Raw genomic sequence first — 16,996 nt, forward strand, 5'->3', positions numbered from 1 at the left:
TGGTGACCTGAATTTTGCTCTTTAATCTTTATCTTTAGAATAATGAGTTGACCTTAACTGGCATGAGTATACCAATTATCCCAGAAGAATTGTACAGAAAAACACTATTATCTCATTTTCTGTGATGAGACATCTGTGTCAATGAAACGGAAAATCAAAGCAGCTTTATTTGCTAGGAAAATATACTGCAAACTCTGCACTAATATGCTGTCATCTTGAATTCCAAAATCCAGTATCATTATGATATAAGCTGAATATATAAACTGTACTTGTCTCTGCTTCTCTTCATGCAAATATGTTAGTGTGTTTCTTTTAAGAATCTATTTTATATTGGTACATAAGTATTGCCTAAAACAGTTTCTGAAGAGAATTATTTCTCAATTGGCTAGGTTGGTTTGACCATATAAACAGCTATTGCTAGCTTTATCCTGTTTTTCAATAAATCCCAGTCACAGGTTGTCTAGGCTCAAAACATGAAAAAGATTTTGCACCTTAGTGTTGAACAATTGCTTTTCTTAGTACAAACACACACACACACACACACACACACACACACACAAACAAAACCCTCTATTAGATGAATTTCTAATCTAATTTCTAATCTTCCTTTATATGACAACATAATGTAATAAGTATGGATTTTTATAATGGACATACATTTTAGTTATAGAGAAATTGTCTAGGATATGTGAGACCCAGAACTCAATACCTAACACTGCTAAAAATGATACTGATTAATTTGTATGTGGTAGTCTATGCATGGAATCCCAGCATGTAAACAGTGGAGGCTGAGGATCAAAGTTCAGTTTCAACTTCTCCTACACTGAAAGTTGAAGTCACCTTGATTTCATAAGACCAAAGAGATGGGTAATGGAAAATGTAGTTTCTTGTTTTGAAATTATTAGGTACTGAGTGTTTTTAATTTTTTGTCTCACTATCAACATTTGATGTATACTTTTTACTTGGCAATTCACTGGAATACTATTTACAATAGCCAATTTATGAAAACAACCCAAGAAATAAGCAAATGTTAATGAAAATAAGGGTATAGCATCCTATAAGTATTTCTCAGATGTGAAGCAGAATAAGTGTTGCATTTACATAGCTAATTAACAGCATAATTTAAAAGATGTGGAAGCGAATAATGGACAATGAAGTCCCAGGAAGTACTGCTGGACAATATTCCAAGGTCATCCTTTCTGAGCTCGTCCTGCTGTGCTGATCTCTCCTAAGTTTGTTGTGCTCTACTTCTCATCATTGGGAAAACATATTCTTCTAAAAGACAAACACTAAATCACAGGATAACATTGTTATGATTATAATGCTTCCTTATCATTTTCTGTTTCTTTCATGCATCCATTGTAAAATGATACCATACAAAGAAATGCCGTTATTTCTATCTGTGTAGCTATCTTTTCCTCTTTATCAGTCTTACATCTACCTAGATACTTAACCGGGTATGGTTATATACATATGAACATACAAATATAAGATTTTCTTCTCAAATAATGTTAACAGACATAATTTTTTCTCAAGAAATTTTTACCTCTCTTTACTTCTAAAGTTTCTCCAAACACTTTAAATACATTCACTTTAAATCATGTCTTCCAGAATTGAGTTCTTAATTATGTGTCAACTTTCATCGACCTATGCAGATTAAAGAATCAGGCAGACTACTGTCTAATGCAATAGACAACCTTACTTCAGTTTCAGTATACTTTTGTACAGGAATATAACAAAGAAATCAACGGTCCAAGGAAGGTTTTTTGATTTAAAAAAAATGATCAGAAAAAATATGTAAATAGACATTAGTGAGTACATACTAACTATTAACAGAGCAGGCCTTTCCCAGGACTTTCTCAAGACAGACCAGTGTAAACACAATTGCCTGGCATATACTAGAGATTATCTTTAGAAATGCATGGAAGCAATGGAGAAGGCCATATTCAGATTCAGGGTACACTCACTAGATGGGGCTCTGTAGCTATGTCCTGACATCCAACAAGAATAAACATGTCTTACAAATATGATGTAAATATTTGTTGCAGGAGGAAAGAAATCATGTCCAAGAACAATCCAGGGAGCAAAATGCTCCTGAGGTAAAATGCCCTCTGCCCTTTTTCCAGTAGCCTCTCTCATGGTTCCCCAAGGCATTTTTCACCATGAATCACTCTTTTGGATGTTTTCAAAAAAGAATATGTTTTTTTTGTTCTTGTTACTGTTTTCTTTCTTCTCCTCCATTTCTGTCTATAGTGTTTGTGTTGTGGTATGTACTTTTAGATTCCATGCTTTGATTTTTATTACACTTTGCGTAAGGTATATTTTCCTTATTTTTATATAGTTATCATTTCACATTTTCTCAATGTTTTAACACATTAATATTTTAACTCAATGAAAGTGTGTCATATTTCTAAAAAGTGAAGTTTTATTCCAGTCTTTCCAAACATTTATTAACTTGGATTTTGTGTCTTATGTTTTAAATCTCTATTCTAATAATATTGTTGGTTTAGCCTGTTTGTACTGTTAGCACCAATTCACAATGATAGGCAATTTATAAGGAGCAGATTTTTTTCATACCTTTAGTTAGTTCTTCATCAAGATACCAGCTAATTTAGTATGTCTCAATATGGCTGACATCTGTAAGAGGGCACCTATCTATTGCTTCCCTGTGAACTAGCAGGATAAAAGGAACAAGGGAGAAATATTCTTAATACCCATAGTAAGGCATTTATTTATACATGAGAGTTGATTTATCATGATCTAGTAACCTATAGATCTTACCTCATACTTATTTTTGCATCAAAGATTATATTTCAATATGAATTTTGTTGGAATAACAAATATTAAGCCATGAGACACATAACATATTTCATTATGCTATAATGTTAATTGTTTTCATTTTCTCTATTCTATATTCACTCCAGGGTGCATGTCCTTGCTGAATGTGTCATTCTATGTAAGTTGATATTACCCTGCTATTTTGTAATACTAGATTATAAAATTGTCTTTAGTGGAACAAGCAACTTTTTTTGTTGTTGTTGTTGTTGTTGTTGTTGTTTTTCTGCAAATGTCTTTGACTGGATTTTTTCCATGTAAGCTTTCACTTATTTTCTCAAGGAATCAGATTATTATTACAAGCATATTTCATAAAACAGAACCCATTTTCCAAAATATAGAATGTCTCTATTGCTTATGAGAAAGCAGAAATATGTCAAACATACCCTATTGGGTTTGAAGTTGAAAACAATAGTTATGGACTGTGAGATTCTGGCTTCTCATCTGGGGTGAGACTCAGTGCTCTTCGTGTAAGCTAATTTCGCTACCTGGGGGCCAAAATGAACCTAGGCCTGGGTGGTTATCACATAAACATTTTTCTCCTTCTTCTCCAATGGTTTGCTCTTTCTCTCCTTCCTATTTCTTCCTCTTCTATATTTTCTTCTTCCCTCCTTTCATTTCTTTTTTTCAATGTAATAACATTTTTCTTTTCTGGAGACAACAGAACTGAGCATGAAAAAATCTAGAGTCTCACATAAGTATTTTTCTTTATTTCCAGGTAAGTTTTATATATGTGTGTGTGTATACTATAACACACACACACACGTACACACACACACGTACTAGAGAATACATCATACACAATTTAGTGTTTTGTGAAAACAATGAAGCATTTTCAGCATGTTCTCAGTAGTACATCTTGTCTTTACAGTGCATCAAGTCTTAATATTTTAGCTATAAATACCTCCATTTGTAGCTAGAGTTTTCCTGCCTGACCCACAGTCAGGACAAATCTCTGTCACCCGCCAGTTCTACAGCCACTCAGACCCAACCAACTAAACACAGAGACTTATATTGCTTACAAACTGTATGGCCATGGCAGGCTTCTTGCTTACTGTTCTTATAGCTTAAATCAATACATTTCCATAAATCTATACCTTGCTATGTGGCTCGTGGCTTACCAGCATCTTCATATGCTGCTTATTGTGGTGGTGGCTGGCAGTGACTCCTCCCACCTTCCTGTTCTTCCAATTCTCCTCTCTGTTAGTCCCGCCTATACTTCCTGCCTGGCCACTGGCCAATCAGTGTTTTATTTATTGACCAATCAGAACATTTGACATACAGACCATCCCACAGCATCCATTCTTTTGAAAAATATGAAAAATGAACTTCCTGACCTTGTTTTGGAAATTGTAATTATCTGTTGAACAGATTTTACCAAGACAAATCTAGTATTCCTCTTCTGTAAGCATGAGTTTTATTTCAGGGTTAACAATTGACAGGGCTCCAAAGGAGAATATTATAAATGTAAGTCACATGTTCATAAGAATAATATGGGCTTTCAGTTTGGTACAATTGCAGAACCCATATTCTTTCTCAATTATAATTGATCCTATGTGTGTACTGTTCCTGGCTACATTGTGGTTATTTATCACAATGAGTTATGGTATGTGATACAAGAGCATAAATAAAACACTATGAATTTTTCTACACCAAGAAAATTTCACTTTTGTTCTATATGACAATAATCAGTTACAGTTTTCACTTTTAGACCTTAAAAGTTATTAATACACTCTGTAGTGCCTTGGCACATTTTTCTCTCATAACAAATTATTAGAGCATCGACAAGATGCTGCTACAATAACCTGACATTAGCTTGGAGCTGCATCTTAGGCAAAATATTCCCAGTAATGTGAGAGACTAATTTCTTCTTCTTGCACAGGTCACATTTAATAGTTGAAAAAAAACACGATTATGAGTGAAAAATCAAATTTTTATGTTGTAAAAATGTGTACTTAAATATTATTTATTGGAGAAAAAAGCCCCAAGGTTATGCTGTATTGGAAAGATGTATTTATATCACTCTCTGTTCCTCTTAGCCATGTAGCTAAGAGATTCATCACAGCTCTGTCAGCATACAGTCCCTACAAACATTCTAACAGTGTATCAAAAAAGCACACAAGTCAGAGTGAATCATTATGAAACAAATTGCTGTATGTTTATGTGGTATCACTGTGATTAATATGTTCAAGGCATTTATCTACTTGTTTCTCTATACTGTCAGAATCAAATGTAACTCTACAAAATTTATTCTTGTACAGTTTTGTGGATAAACTAGCATACAGACCCACACTAACATATAACATAATATTTGGGATTAGTTCCCTTGTCTTCAAGATGATTAGTTAGATTCTATCAGTTTTATAACATGTGAAATGTTGACACATGTTATAATGAGAAATTTAAAAAGATAATATTTTCCTTTGTGAATGTGTGTGGGAATTATGTAGTTGATTTTTTTTCTTTCAAGAATAGAAAATATAATCAGTATAAAAAGATAGGATGCTATATAAAGTTTGGATTTATTATATGAAAATTATGGGGATAATCTAACTTTGTCATATTTGAGGGTTCTAAGGGCTGGGAAATGGTTTTGTGAGTTATATAAGAATGTCTCTCTCAAATTTATTTGACCTACTGCCAATCCTATATTTTCTCAGATATACAATGAAGTTACCAAAAGCCCAGAAGGAATATATTCTTAATATTTCTTTAACCATCTACCACTTATTTTTATGTCAGAGAAATCATAATATATGCCATCCTTTGGATTTGATCTCTGTTTTCAGAGGTATGTTTTATGTTTGGTTGTTGTGATTCTGTTTGTAAAATATGCCCAAGAATGTTTATTTAGCTTATTTCAATTAAAAATGTAATTAAATTAAATTTAAAATTAAAAATTCAAACAACATTGTGATGTGAATCATGGCACATATTTAGAGAGCGATTTTCAAATAGTATATTACATGCTAATTGACAAAAAAGTTAAAAAAGAATTTTAAATATTGTGCAACATTCAGATTTACATTTCTAGCAAAATCAGCAACAAATTATGTAGACAAATATATATCTATTTATCAAACCATTTATCTATTTTCATAAGATTTATATAGGTAGAAATACTTATGGCTATCTCTAAATTCTAGTAAGATTGCAAAAGTATCTATAATTAAAAAATAAAAATTGATAAGGAAACTAGAGAGGTTTTTTGGATACAAACCAATACATAGAAATTATCACAGTATTTTAAAAAGCAAATTTTAAAATGAATAAATGTTTTATTAATATTAAATTTAATGCTGATATAAAATAATGTTCCACATTACATATATATTTATTGACTATTCATAAGAAAGAGAGCTATTATAAAAAATATACAACTAAAAGAACCCCTATAATTCAAGAAAACAAATAACCCAATTAAAAATACGGTACATATCTAAAAAAGCATTATCAATGAAAGAAATTCAAATGACTGAGAAGCATAATAAGAAATGTTCTAAAGCCTTAGATGCCTGGGAAATGTAAATCAAAGTAACTTTGATATTTCACCTTTGTAGCTAGTGTTTTCCTGCCTAGCCCACAGTCAGGACAAATCTTTGTCACCTGCCAGTCCCACAGCCACTCAGACCCAACCAAGTAAATACAGACTTATATTGCTTACAAACTGTATGGCCGTGGCAGGCTTCTTGGTAACTGTTCTTATAGCTTAAATTAATCCATTTCTATAAATCTATACCTTGCCACGTGGCTCCTAGCTTACCGGCATCTTCACATTCTGCTTGTCCTGGCGGTGGCTGGCAGTGAGTCCTTCTACCTTCCTGTTCTTTCATTTCTCCTTTCTGTTAGTCCTGCCTATACTTCCTGCCTAGCCACTGGCCAATCAGTTTTTTATTTATTGACCAATCAGAGCAACACATTTGCCATACAAAACATCCCACAGCACACCTTCTACAGGTCAACATGACTAAGGGAAATAAATGTAGTGACATCTCCCGCTCATTAGATTGTATAGTAAGAGGAACACTCTTCTGTTGCTGGTGAGCATGCAAACTTGGACAGCCTCTAGAGAGCCCAGTGTGACATTTCTTCACGAAGATGAAAGTCAGTCTGCTCCAAGATCCAACTATGCCACTCCTGGGAATGTAACCAATGGTTGCTGCATTTTACCACAGACAACTGGTGAACCATGTTATTTACCATAGCCAGAAACTGGGAACAATCTTCATGTCTCTCAACAGAAGAATGGTTAAAGAAAATATGGTACATTTCTACAATGGAGAATTACTCAGCTTTTAAAAAAACAACACCATGAAATTTGTGGGAAAATGGGTGGAATAAGAAAAAAATCCTGAATTAGGTATCCCTGACCCACAAAGATAAATATAGTTCATATTTACTTATATGTGGACATTAGCTGTTAAACTAATAATAACCAAGCAACAATCCATAGAACCATAGAGGTTAGGAATAGAGTAAATGACTAGCATGTACAGATAGATCTCAAAGGAAAGAGAAATATAAAATGTAATTATGGATATATTTGGGGAGTGGAGCTGGAACAGGAGGAGAAAATGGGAAGAGACAGGAAAGAAGAGTTCGATGGAGAGAATACACAACAAGAGACAGATAAAATTAAGGAAAATATGAAGAATCATACAAAAACCTAGTAGAGAAGAAGTTTCATAAAATATGCACATATATGAAGGCTACTAATTGAAATCATCAAATACTGGGAGACACAGAGTCCCAATTGGCCATCTCTTTACACCAAATAGACCTTCCAGTACCAGGATTGGGTTATATATATTGAGTACTTGGCCAAGGGGGTCACATGGGAATCCCCAAACAACCCAGGCTGTTGCCAAACTATGGGTTATTCTCAAAAAACTTTAAGCAAGGTTCCATTGCTGAAGATAATACCTATATAACTCATATAGCATGGAGATATCAATCTAGTTCCTACTTAGAACGTTCATTAATACATTCTATAGTCTCTGGTACAGAAGGAATCTCTGTACCTATTTACCTATCAAAAGGTAAATACAAACACCAAACCAGCACAAACCCTTTGGTCTACAATGGTGTAATGCCTGAAATATAAGCTAGGGTAAAGATGGTGCAAGCTGTGTGAATAAACAACCAACATCTGGTTACACTTAACTTTTACTCCATGAGGTGGATCCCATAGCAGACACTGCTTAGGGTGACCAAGAACCAAAGTCTGGATAACCCAGAGAATACGAGTAAAACCAAATAATGCTGTTCTTAAAAAATGTGATTAAATGATTCCTAATAACATTCTTCGGTACTCATAGATCAGTGTCTTACTCAGTCCCAATTGGAAACTTTTTCCTACAACAGATGGGAACAAAGACAGAAATCTAGAGTCAGACATTATTCATGGAATGAGAAAATTTGGAATACTCATCCTGAAAGATGATGTCTCCATCATATCCATTCCCTCAAATCTCAGGGAACCCCAAGGAAGAAGGGGATCAAATATTGTAAGAGCCAAAGATGATGGAGGACACCACGAAAATAAAGGTTTTTAAATCTAGATGAGCACAGTGCATCAGAAGTCACAGAGAGTAAAGCCTCATGGATAGGGCCTGTATGGTTCTGTAAAAGGTCCTTTGCATATATATTATGGCTTCCAGTTCAATGTTTATATGGAATTCCTAAGTGTGTGAACAGGTGTGTCTCTGATTCCTCTGTCTTCTCTTGGATTCTTTTTCCATCTCTTTATTTATTTTGTCCAATTCCAAAGTAATAGTTTTTGTTGTTTATTAATATATTTTATTATTATCCCTTAGCAACTTATTTGTTTTATAATGAAAAATAATGGTAGTAGATCCTGATGGGAAGGTGACTGGGGGAACTGCAGGAGTAGAAGGAGGGGAACCCATAATCAGGATATATTATTTAAGAAATGAGTCTATTTTCTTTAAAAAATATTTAAAAAAAAAATTATTTGGGAGTGTCTGTCTGCATGTATGCCTGCATTACAGAAAAAGGCATCAGATCCTCTTAGAGATGCTTGTGATCCACCATGTGTTTGCTGAGAATTGAACTCAGGACCTCTGGAGAAAAAAAAAAAAAAAAAAACTAGTGGTCTTAACTACTGAGCCATCTCCTCAGTCCCATCTTTTTTTTTCATTTGTCACCTTTTGTGTTTGTTTAATTCAAGACAGGGTTTCTCTGTGTAGCTTTGAATCCTGTCCTGGTATTCACTCTTTAGACCAGGTTGGCCTTGAACTCATGGAGATCCCCCTGCCTCTGCCTTCTGAGTGCTGGGATTAGAAGCATGTGCCACCACTGCCTGGCTGAGTCTATTTTCAATAAAAGGGAAAAAATAAAAGGGATATACAGGACAAGCATTCTTAAAAAAAAAAAAAAGAAAATTCTCAGTACATTCATTCTTTTATTTGCATGACTCAAATATATGTTGAAAAAGGAATATATATATATAAAATATATAAGTATATATATATATATATACATACACATTAGTGTGTATATATACATACACAAACACACACATGTGTATATATATGTGTGTGTTTGTATATATATATATATATACATATATATATATATATATATATATCCAAATGTGATTGGAAAGATATTTTGGTTTCTAAATCAATCTCATGATTTATCCAAATTGCAATGTTTTTAGTTTGATTTCAGTAGATAATTTTAAGTAATTCTAAGAATAGCTACCAAATCTGAAAATACAAAGCACAAGGCAAAAGAAAAGAATCTCCCTGTTAGTCATAGTTATAAAATCACAATGAATGAAGGGTTCTGACAGAAACAAACGATTCTGTCCCAGACACACACTACCCATCCATTCACATACATTTGATTTTGACAAAGTACACTAAAGGCCAATAAGAAAAGAAAGACATTCCAGTACAAAATACTAGAAATATGGTATGTCAAGATAAAATGTGAAACAGAGCTGGGTCTATCTCATATAATACTAAAACTTACAAGGGAATATAAAACAAGATATAGTGGATTAAAGAACAAACCATTGAAATGAAGTAGTAAAAGTATATACCAAAATTGAAAAGTATACTGATGCTTTTAGGATAAGAAGCATATTTTACAAACATAAAATATAACTGACAAAACCTGCTATCTTGAACTAAACCCTTTCAACTGTAATTTATTTTTAACACTTTGCATGCCATTTCTCTATTAACCAAAAAGATGACACTGACAGGGAAAGATACAAACCACATAGTAAGTGCTTTTCTTTAATGTTATTTATTTATTCTTCTCTAATATATTATATCCCAACTGTAGTTCTCCTCCCTCTTTCCCTCCCACTCTACACCCCCTCTTCCCCTCTCCCTGTGAGGCACTCAACTTCCATTTCCCTTCAGAAAAGTGCAGCCTTCCTGTGGGCAGCAGTAAGTTTGCCGCCTTAATTTTAAATGCCCTTTTTTTGTCCTGTCCCAGTTAAGTTGTTTGTGTGGAAAATGCGCAGATGGGTTCCAGAGGGTTCTGGGGATCAGTTCCCCTGTGGTTTTTCCTGTTTGGAAAACAGTGTCTGGCTTGCCTACGGATACAGAGTAACCATTCCTTGACTTCTCCTGTTAGAGGAGTATATAAACCCATATTGGTACGATTAAAGAGAGCTGCTGCTTCCCTGATGAACTGAAACTGGGTGTCTAGAGTGCTGTTTAACCTCAGCGTCCCTCGCCAGATTTCGTGCTCCAGCTGCGCGGGGCCGCAGCACCTTCCCAGGGATATAATGCAACCATGGCATATCAATTTGAAATACGACTAGAAATCTCAACTCATATTATGGATGGACTAGGCAACCCAACAGAAGGAACAGGGTTTCAAGCAGGAAAAGGAGTTAGAGACATCCCTCTGCTCGCAACATTAGAATTCCCACCTGAAGGACAAGCTACACCAACACAACACATATGCAGAGTGTCTAGGTCAGACTAACGACGTCTCCCTTGTCAATTCAGTCTCTGTGAGCCTCTACGAGCCCTGCTTAGTTGATTCTGTTGGTTTTCTTGTAGTATCTTTGACTCCCCTTACTTCTATAATCCTTTCCCTCTCTTCTGCATGATTTCCCAAGCTCTGCCGTATACTTGGCTGTGAGTTTCTGCATCTTTTTCCATCAGTTATTGGGTGAAGCCTCTCTAATGATGATGATGGTAGGCTCCTGTCTATGTAAATAGCAGAATATCATTAGGAATCATTGAATTGACTTTTATTTTATTACTGTCATGATTAGTTCTATCCTAGTTCCTCATGCTATTCAACTTCCAGTTCTGCCCTCCAGGGAGTGTGGGCATGGACTCCCTATTCTGATAAGTGTCTCCAGTAGGAACAATCATTGGTTGGTGACTCCCACAAGTTCTGCACCCCATTTAGCCCAGCACATCTTGCAGAAAGGGCAAATTGTAGTGGGAGGTTTCATGGTAGGGTGGGTATACCAATCCTTGCACTGGAAGGCTTGCCTATTTACAGGAGATGGACAGTTTAAGCTACATAGTTCTCTTTACTAGGATTTTCACTAGGGTACCTTTAAAGATTCCTGAGAGTTTTCATTGCAATTGGTTTCTACCTCCCTCCCGAAATGCTCCTCAATTCCAGTCATCCCTACCAGTACTTTTCCCCTTCCCATCCCCATCCCAACCAACTCCCAGTTTACCAGAAAAATCTATTATATATCCCCTTCCCAGGGAGATTCGTGTATTCCTCTTGAGCCCTGCTTTTTACTTTAGACTGCCTGGGTCTATCTATTGCAGAATGATTATCCTTTACAGCAAATATCAATTTATAAGTAAACATATACTATGTTTGTCTTAAAGGATGCGAGTTACCTCATTAAGAAGGCTTTTTTTTTTTCTAATTTATGATCTTAGTGCCTGCACTATTGGTGTTCTGTTCAGGAAGTGGTCTTCTAGGCCAATGCCTTCAACACTTTTCCCATTTTCTTTTCCATCAGGTTTAATGTATCTCATCTTAGGTTGAGATCTTTGATCTACTTGGACTTGAATTTTGTGTAGGGTGATAGATGTGGATCTATTTGCATCCTTCTACCTGCTGATATCCAGTAAACCCGCACCATTTGTTGATGACACTTTCTTTACTCTATTATATATTTCTGGCTTCTATATAAAAAAATCAGGTGCCACCTGTGGCTGTTGGCTGGTTTTTAAGGTGTGTTAGCAGGCTGTGGGCAATAATGTTTTACACGGAGTCTCTCAGATCTGCTTGGCCTCCAGTAAAGAATTCTTCTGCAGAACCAGTATACTAGAATATGGAGTTCAGAAGAGGGAGTGCATTTTGGGGGTATGGGGGGAGCTTTAAGAGGTAATAGCTGGAGTCACTAGGACCAAACTGGTGTCTGGAAACAGAGGTGTGGTCCAGCATCAACAATTTTAACAGGAGATGGTGTTTTTGATTAGACATGTTTAATTTTTGATCAGAAATGTTTAAATATGTTATAAATACTATTTTATCCAAAGAGAGTCACCTAAATTTAGGGAATTCACATTTTTTAGTCTATTGTGAACCAGATGATACCAAATATCCCAAATAAGAACTATTTGTCAAACACTTTTCTACCTTAAAACTGATTTGACATAAGTTGCCCTTGAAAGATAGCACTTCCCCTGTTTTGATAATGATAAATAAATGCTTATTTATGTGTTTTATTTATTTTGATATGTTTATAACTAAAAGCACAAACATATATATATATATATATTTATAAACACATACAATATGGAATCTATATTTCATATAATATAATGTAAATATGAAATACCATCAAAATGTAAAAAACTTAAATTTAATGAAATATTTTATAGTGGTCTCTTAAAAACAGATTCATACACCATTTTAATAAATTTCTAGTCTGGAAGCATATATAAAGATAATATGACAAAAATAAACACAGCTTAGATAAAAGGAAAAAGAAAGACTCATGATACTGATAGAATATTGGTATAGGAGTTTATAGCAATTCAAGAAGTTTTGAAATAGCTTTATCGTGTTTTTATGTAAAACAAATCATTCACATATTTAAAAACAGGGAAGAATAGAGGTAATGATGTAAAATCACTAGATGCTACTACAATGACATAACCAAGTATAAATGCTGTAATTATTATTGTGAATAAAAATTTCTAAAACACAAAGAATGACTAGGAATACTTAAGAAGATTAAGAATGGCTAAATGTGTTCAAGAATGATTAAGAAAGTTTCAAGTTCATTACAATTTAGGAATTATTAAGGATTGATAAGAAAATTAATTGCAATACATCTTAAATGTCATTTCTGTTATCAAAGAGTTCAAAAATGAGTTCATATTAACAGAGCTATGACATTTCAATATCTCAATAATGAATTCTATATAAATAGGACAATGGAAGTTGTATAATTGAACACATTTTATAGTTCAAGAATAACAAAATTATAGAGATAGTAAAATAATTTACCTAATTTTAAAGACCTAAATTTTAGTGCATTAAAAATGAATGTGTTATATGTTATTAATAAATATGCCAATATATAATTTTATTAAACTGAAAATTATAAGATAAAATTGAAGTCTAATTTAACCTTGTTATAAACCTAAGATTCAATACTTCCTTCAGGGTACAAAATTATTATTTTATTATGTTAGCTCAGTTTGATATATGCTATAAAGTGAATCTCAAATATAGAAACATTAAATAATTTTACTTTTATGGAATGTTAAATTAAGTATTAATAGTGTATTTCACACTGTGCTGATATAGTAATAATGAAAATTCTTCTTAAATGAATTTATACAATGAAAACTACTGCTTATACATAATAGTGAGGATTGTGGAAAATAGAGTAGAGAATTGTAAATTAATTTTTAGTCTACTTTTGATAAGTACTTTGTATTTTCACCTTCATATCACAAATTTTATTATTTGACACATTAGCAGTCCAATAATATAAGTGAAGAAGTTAATACTACCTTCACCATATATTTGAACACACACACAAACACACACACACACACACACACACACACACACACACACACACACACACACGTGTGTGTGTGTGTGTATAAAACTTACATGTGTACATATATAGAATTTTTATATTGGTTAAAGGACTGCTCTCTCAACATTTTTATAAAAAAATGCCAAGAATTGCATTGAAAATTTAACTCCATAACTCAAAAATTACATGTCCTGTCATGTCTAGAAAAAAAAATAGTTTACACCAGACCACATATAGGCTTCTCATGTTCCTATAGATGTCCACACACCCATGCACATACTGGCAGCCCAAAGTGGAATTGGTGAGTTTTAGAAGGAGTTCATGAATTTTGGAGGGAAATTTGGGGAACGATTATGAAATAAGACAGAGGTAAAGAAATGTGGGATGAATTAGAGGATAACACATTTTACAGATGTATGGAATTCTCAATGAAAAATTTTAATGGTATTTCAGGATAAAAATATTTAAAACCATGAAATAAGATTACATACAAAGCAAGCATTAAATAAATTTTAATTATTCTTGAAACAAAACATCACTACATTAAGAGATATAATATATACATTAACATTATGATAATTTAGAGTTACACGTAAAATCCTGCAATATATTTTCCCAGTAAAAGATAAAGAAAGAAAGGATTTGAGAGCTAATATTGAAGATAATCCAAGTAAATGTTGGCATTAAAAAAAGGAAAAAAAATATTCCAGAAGCTGGTGGTGTGTGCTTTTAGTCCCAGGACTTGTGAAGAAGTTGCAGGTGGACATCAGGAGTTCAAAGCCAGCCTGGCCTATATAGAGAGTTCCATGACAACCAAAGATACACAGAGAAACCCTCTCTATAAAAAGAAAACTCTACAAAATATTGACAAGTGCTTAGATGTAAAATATGCTAACACTTTTAGGAGTAAAATTGCATTTTTCTTAGGTTACAAACATGTACAATTAAAATAATTGGCCACTTAGTTAAACAAATTTCTGGTCCTTAGTGACCTAAAGAAATCATAGAATAGAGAAGGCACTATCTTTATTAGACTTACTTTTAAATAGAAATTTTGTATTTTAAATTATAATTGTTCTTGGATAACCTCCCCCACACACTTTCCTTTCCTCACTCCAAATTGCCTGTGTACCCCATCCTTATTATCCTATTTCAGATTCATTTTAAAAATTTTAACTGTTGTCCTATTATGTCAGAGGCTACAGCCATAAATTCTCACAGTCATTGTTGCCAAAAAATACATAAAAAAGGACAGGACTAGTTTTAAGAGAAAATATATTAAGGAAGGGTTAAATAAAATATATGTAAAATTGATCTTTGAAGCACTTTCATAATAGGAAAGAAAAGTAGTATGTTGTATCTGGATGTTTCTAGGTGCCATCTGGACCCAAGTTCCAGCAGCTACGTATAAAATAATCACTCAGAGGCTTATATTAATTACAAACTGTATGGACTATGGCTTTGGCTTATTTCTAGCTAGCTCTTTCATCTTAAATTAACCCATTTCTATTAATCTATATGTTGATATGTGGTCATGGCATTACTTGTCTGCATGTATCTTGTTGTTCCTTTGGTGGTGGCTGGCTTTCCCCCTGACTCTGCCCTTCTTCTCCCTGTATGTCTGCTTGGATTTCCCACCTGGCTGTAAGCTTTTTTGCCATAGGCCAAAACAGCTTTATATATTATCCAATGGGAGACACACATATTCATTGCATATATAAAGACATCCAACACCAATGTGTCATCCATTATTCATTCATTTTATACTGCCAGAGATTCTATTTAATTTTCAGTAATGCCTTGGAAAATATTCAGCGACTGAGCTAGCTATACCCTACCCCAGGAAGTTTACTTAATATGTTGGATAGATTGCATAGTACTGTTCTATGCTGCAGTTAAATGGGGTTTGTCCCTCACAGGTTAATTACTTCAACCTTGGGTTTTAGTGCAATATTTTTTTTTATTGGCAGTCAAACATTAAGAGAGGGGATGAATGTGTATTAACTTGAGGTGTCTTGTAATAACAGAAAAATGGAGAAAAATATTGTATTGGTTGAAAGTATTAATTGAATTTGATGAAAAAGAAGAAATATGGAATAGCTTAAGTTATCTTGAATGTTCAGGAAAATGACAATGCGATATAGAACATTTGCCCTTAGGTAATTTGACTATATCACCTCTAGGAAGAGATTAAAGATAGCAAATAAAAAGATGTAGTGAAATGATCAAACAGTCTTATTATTTCACATATGTAAGTTAGGAGGAAGTGCATTAATTTCTTGTAAGTGAAAGCAAGCTTTTTTGACAATATTTTATTTTTATTCTTTATTCTATTTTTCAGATTATAGAGTAATTAATTTTTTCCCTTTTCTGTACTCTTTCTAACTCCTCCAGTAACCCTTTCCCACTTCAAATTTATAGCCTCTATTATCATTGAATGTTACTGCATCCATGTAGGTATTTGTACATACATTTATATTCCTGAATGACTTGTTGAGTCTGTATAAAGTTTCTTTTCCTGGGCTGTGGTGGTGCATGCCTTTAATTCCAGCACTCGGCAGGCAGAGGCAGGCAGATCTTTGTGATAGAGGCCAGCCTGGTCTACAAATCAAGTTCCAGGAAAGGCACAAAGTTACACAGAGAAACCCTGTCTCGAAAAACAAAAACAAACAAACAAAAAAGTTTCTTTTATGTATGTTATAAGGGCTGTCCATTTCACACTTGATAACCAATAGATGTCCCCTCCCCTAGGAGGGACACCTCTCTTGCTTCCTGATCTCATTTACCCAAAGTTGTGTGATGTTCCATAAGGGTTGAAGCATAACAATTTGATGAACACAGAAAATTTTGTGTAAATATATAATTAATAAAAACTTTTAATGCAACCATTTTTCAAAGTGACTTTGATGTACCATTTAAGAGTTTCCACTTAGCTGTTTCTGTTTCTCCTTTTGAAAACCTTATTTAGATTCATAACCAGTTTTTAATGGGTTGTTTGCAAGGAGCTTGACATGAGTAGTGGGAATCAAACTCTGTTCCTTTAAATGACAAGTGCTTCTTGTATATGAGATCTTTTATATCCCTGGAAGTGGTATTTTAAAGAATATATTATGATGGTTTTTAAAGTATTCTGTG

Source organism: Peromyscus leucopus, chromosome 9 (assembly GCF_004664715.2).
Source record: "Peromyscus leucopus breed LL Stock chromosome 9, UCI_PerLeu_2.1, whole genome shotgun sequence".
NCBI lineage: Eukaryota > Metazoa > Chordata > Mammalia > Rodentia > Cricetidae > Peromyscus > Peromyscus leucopus.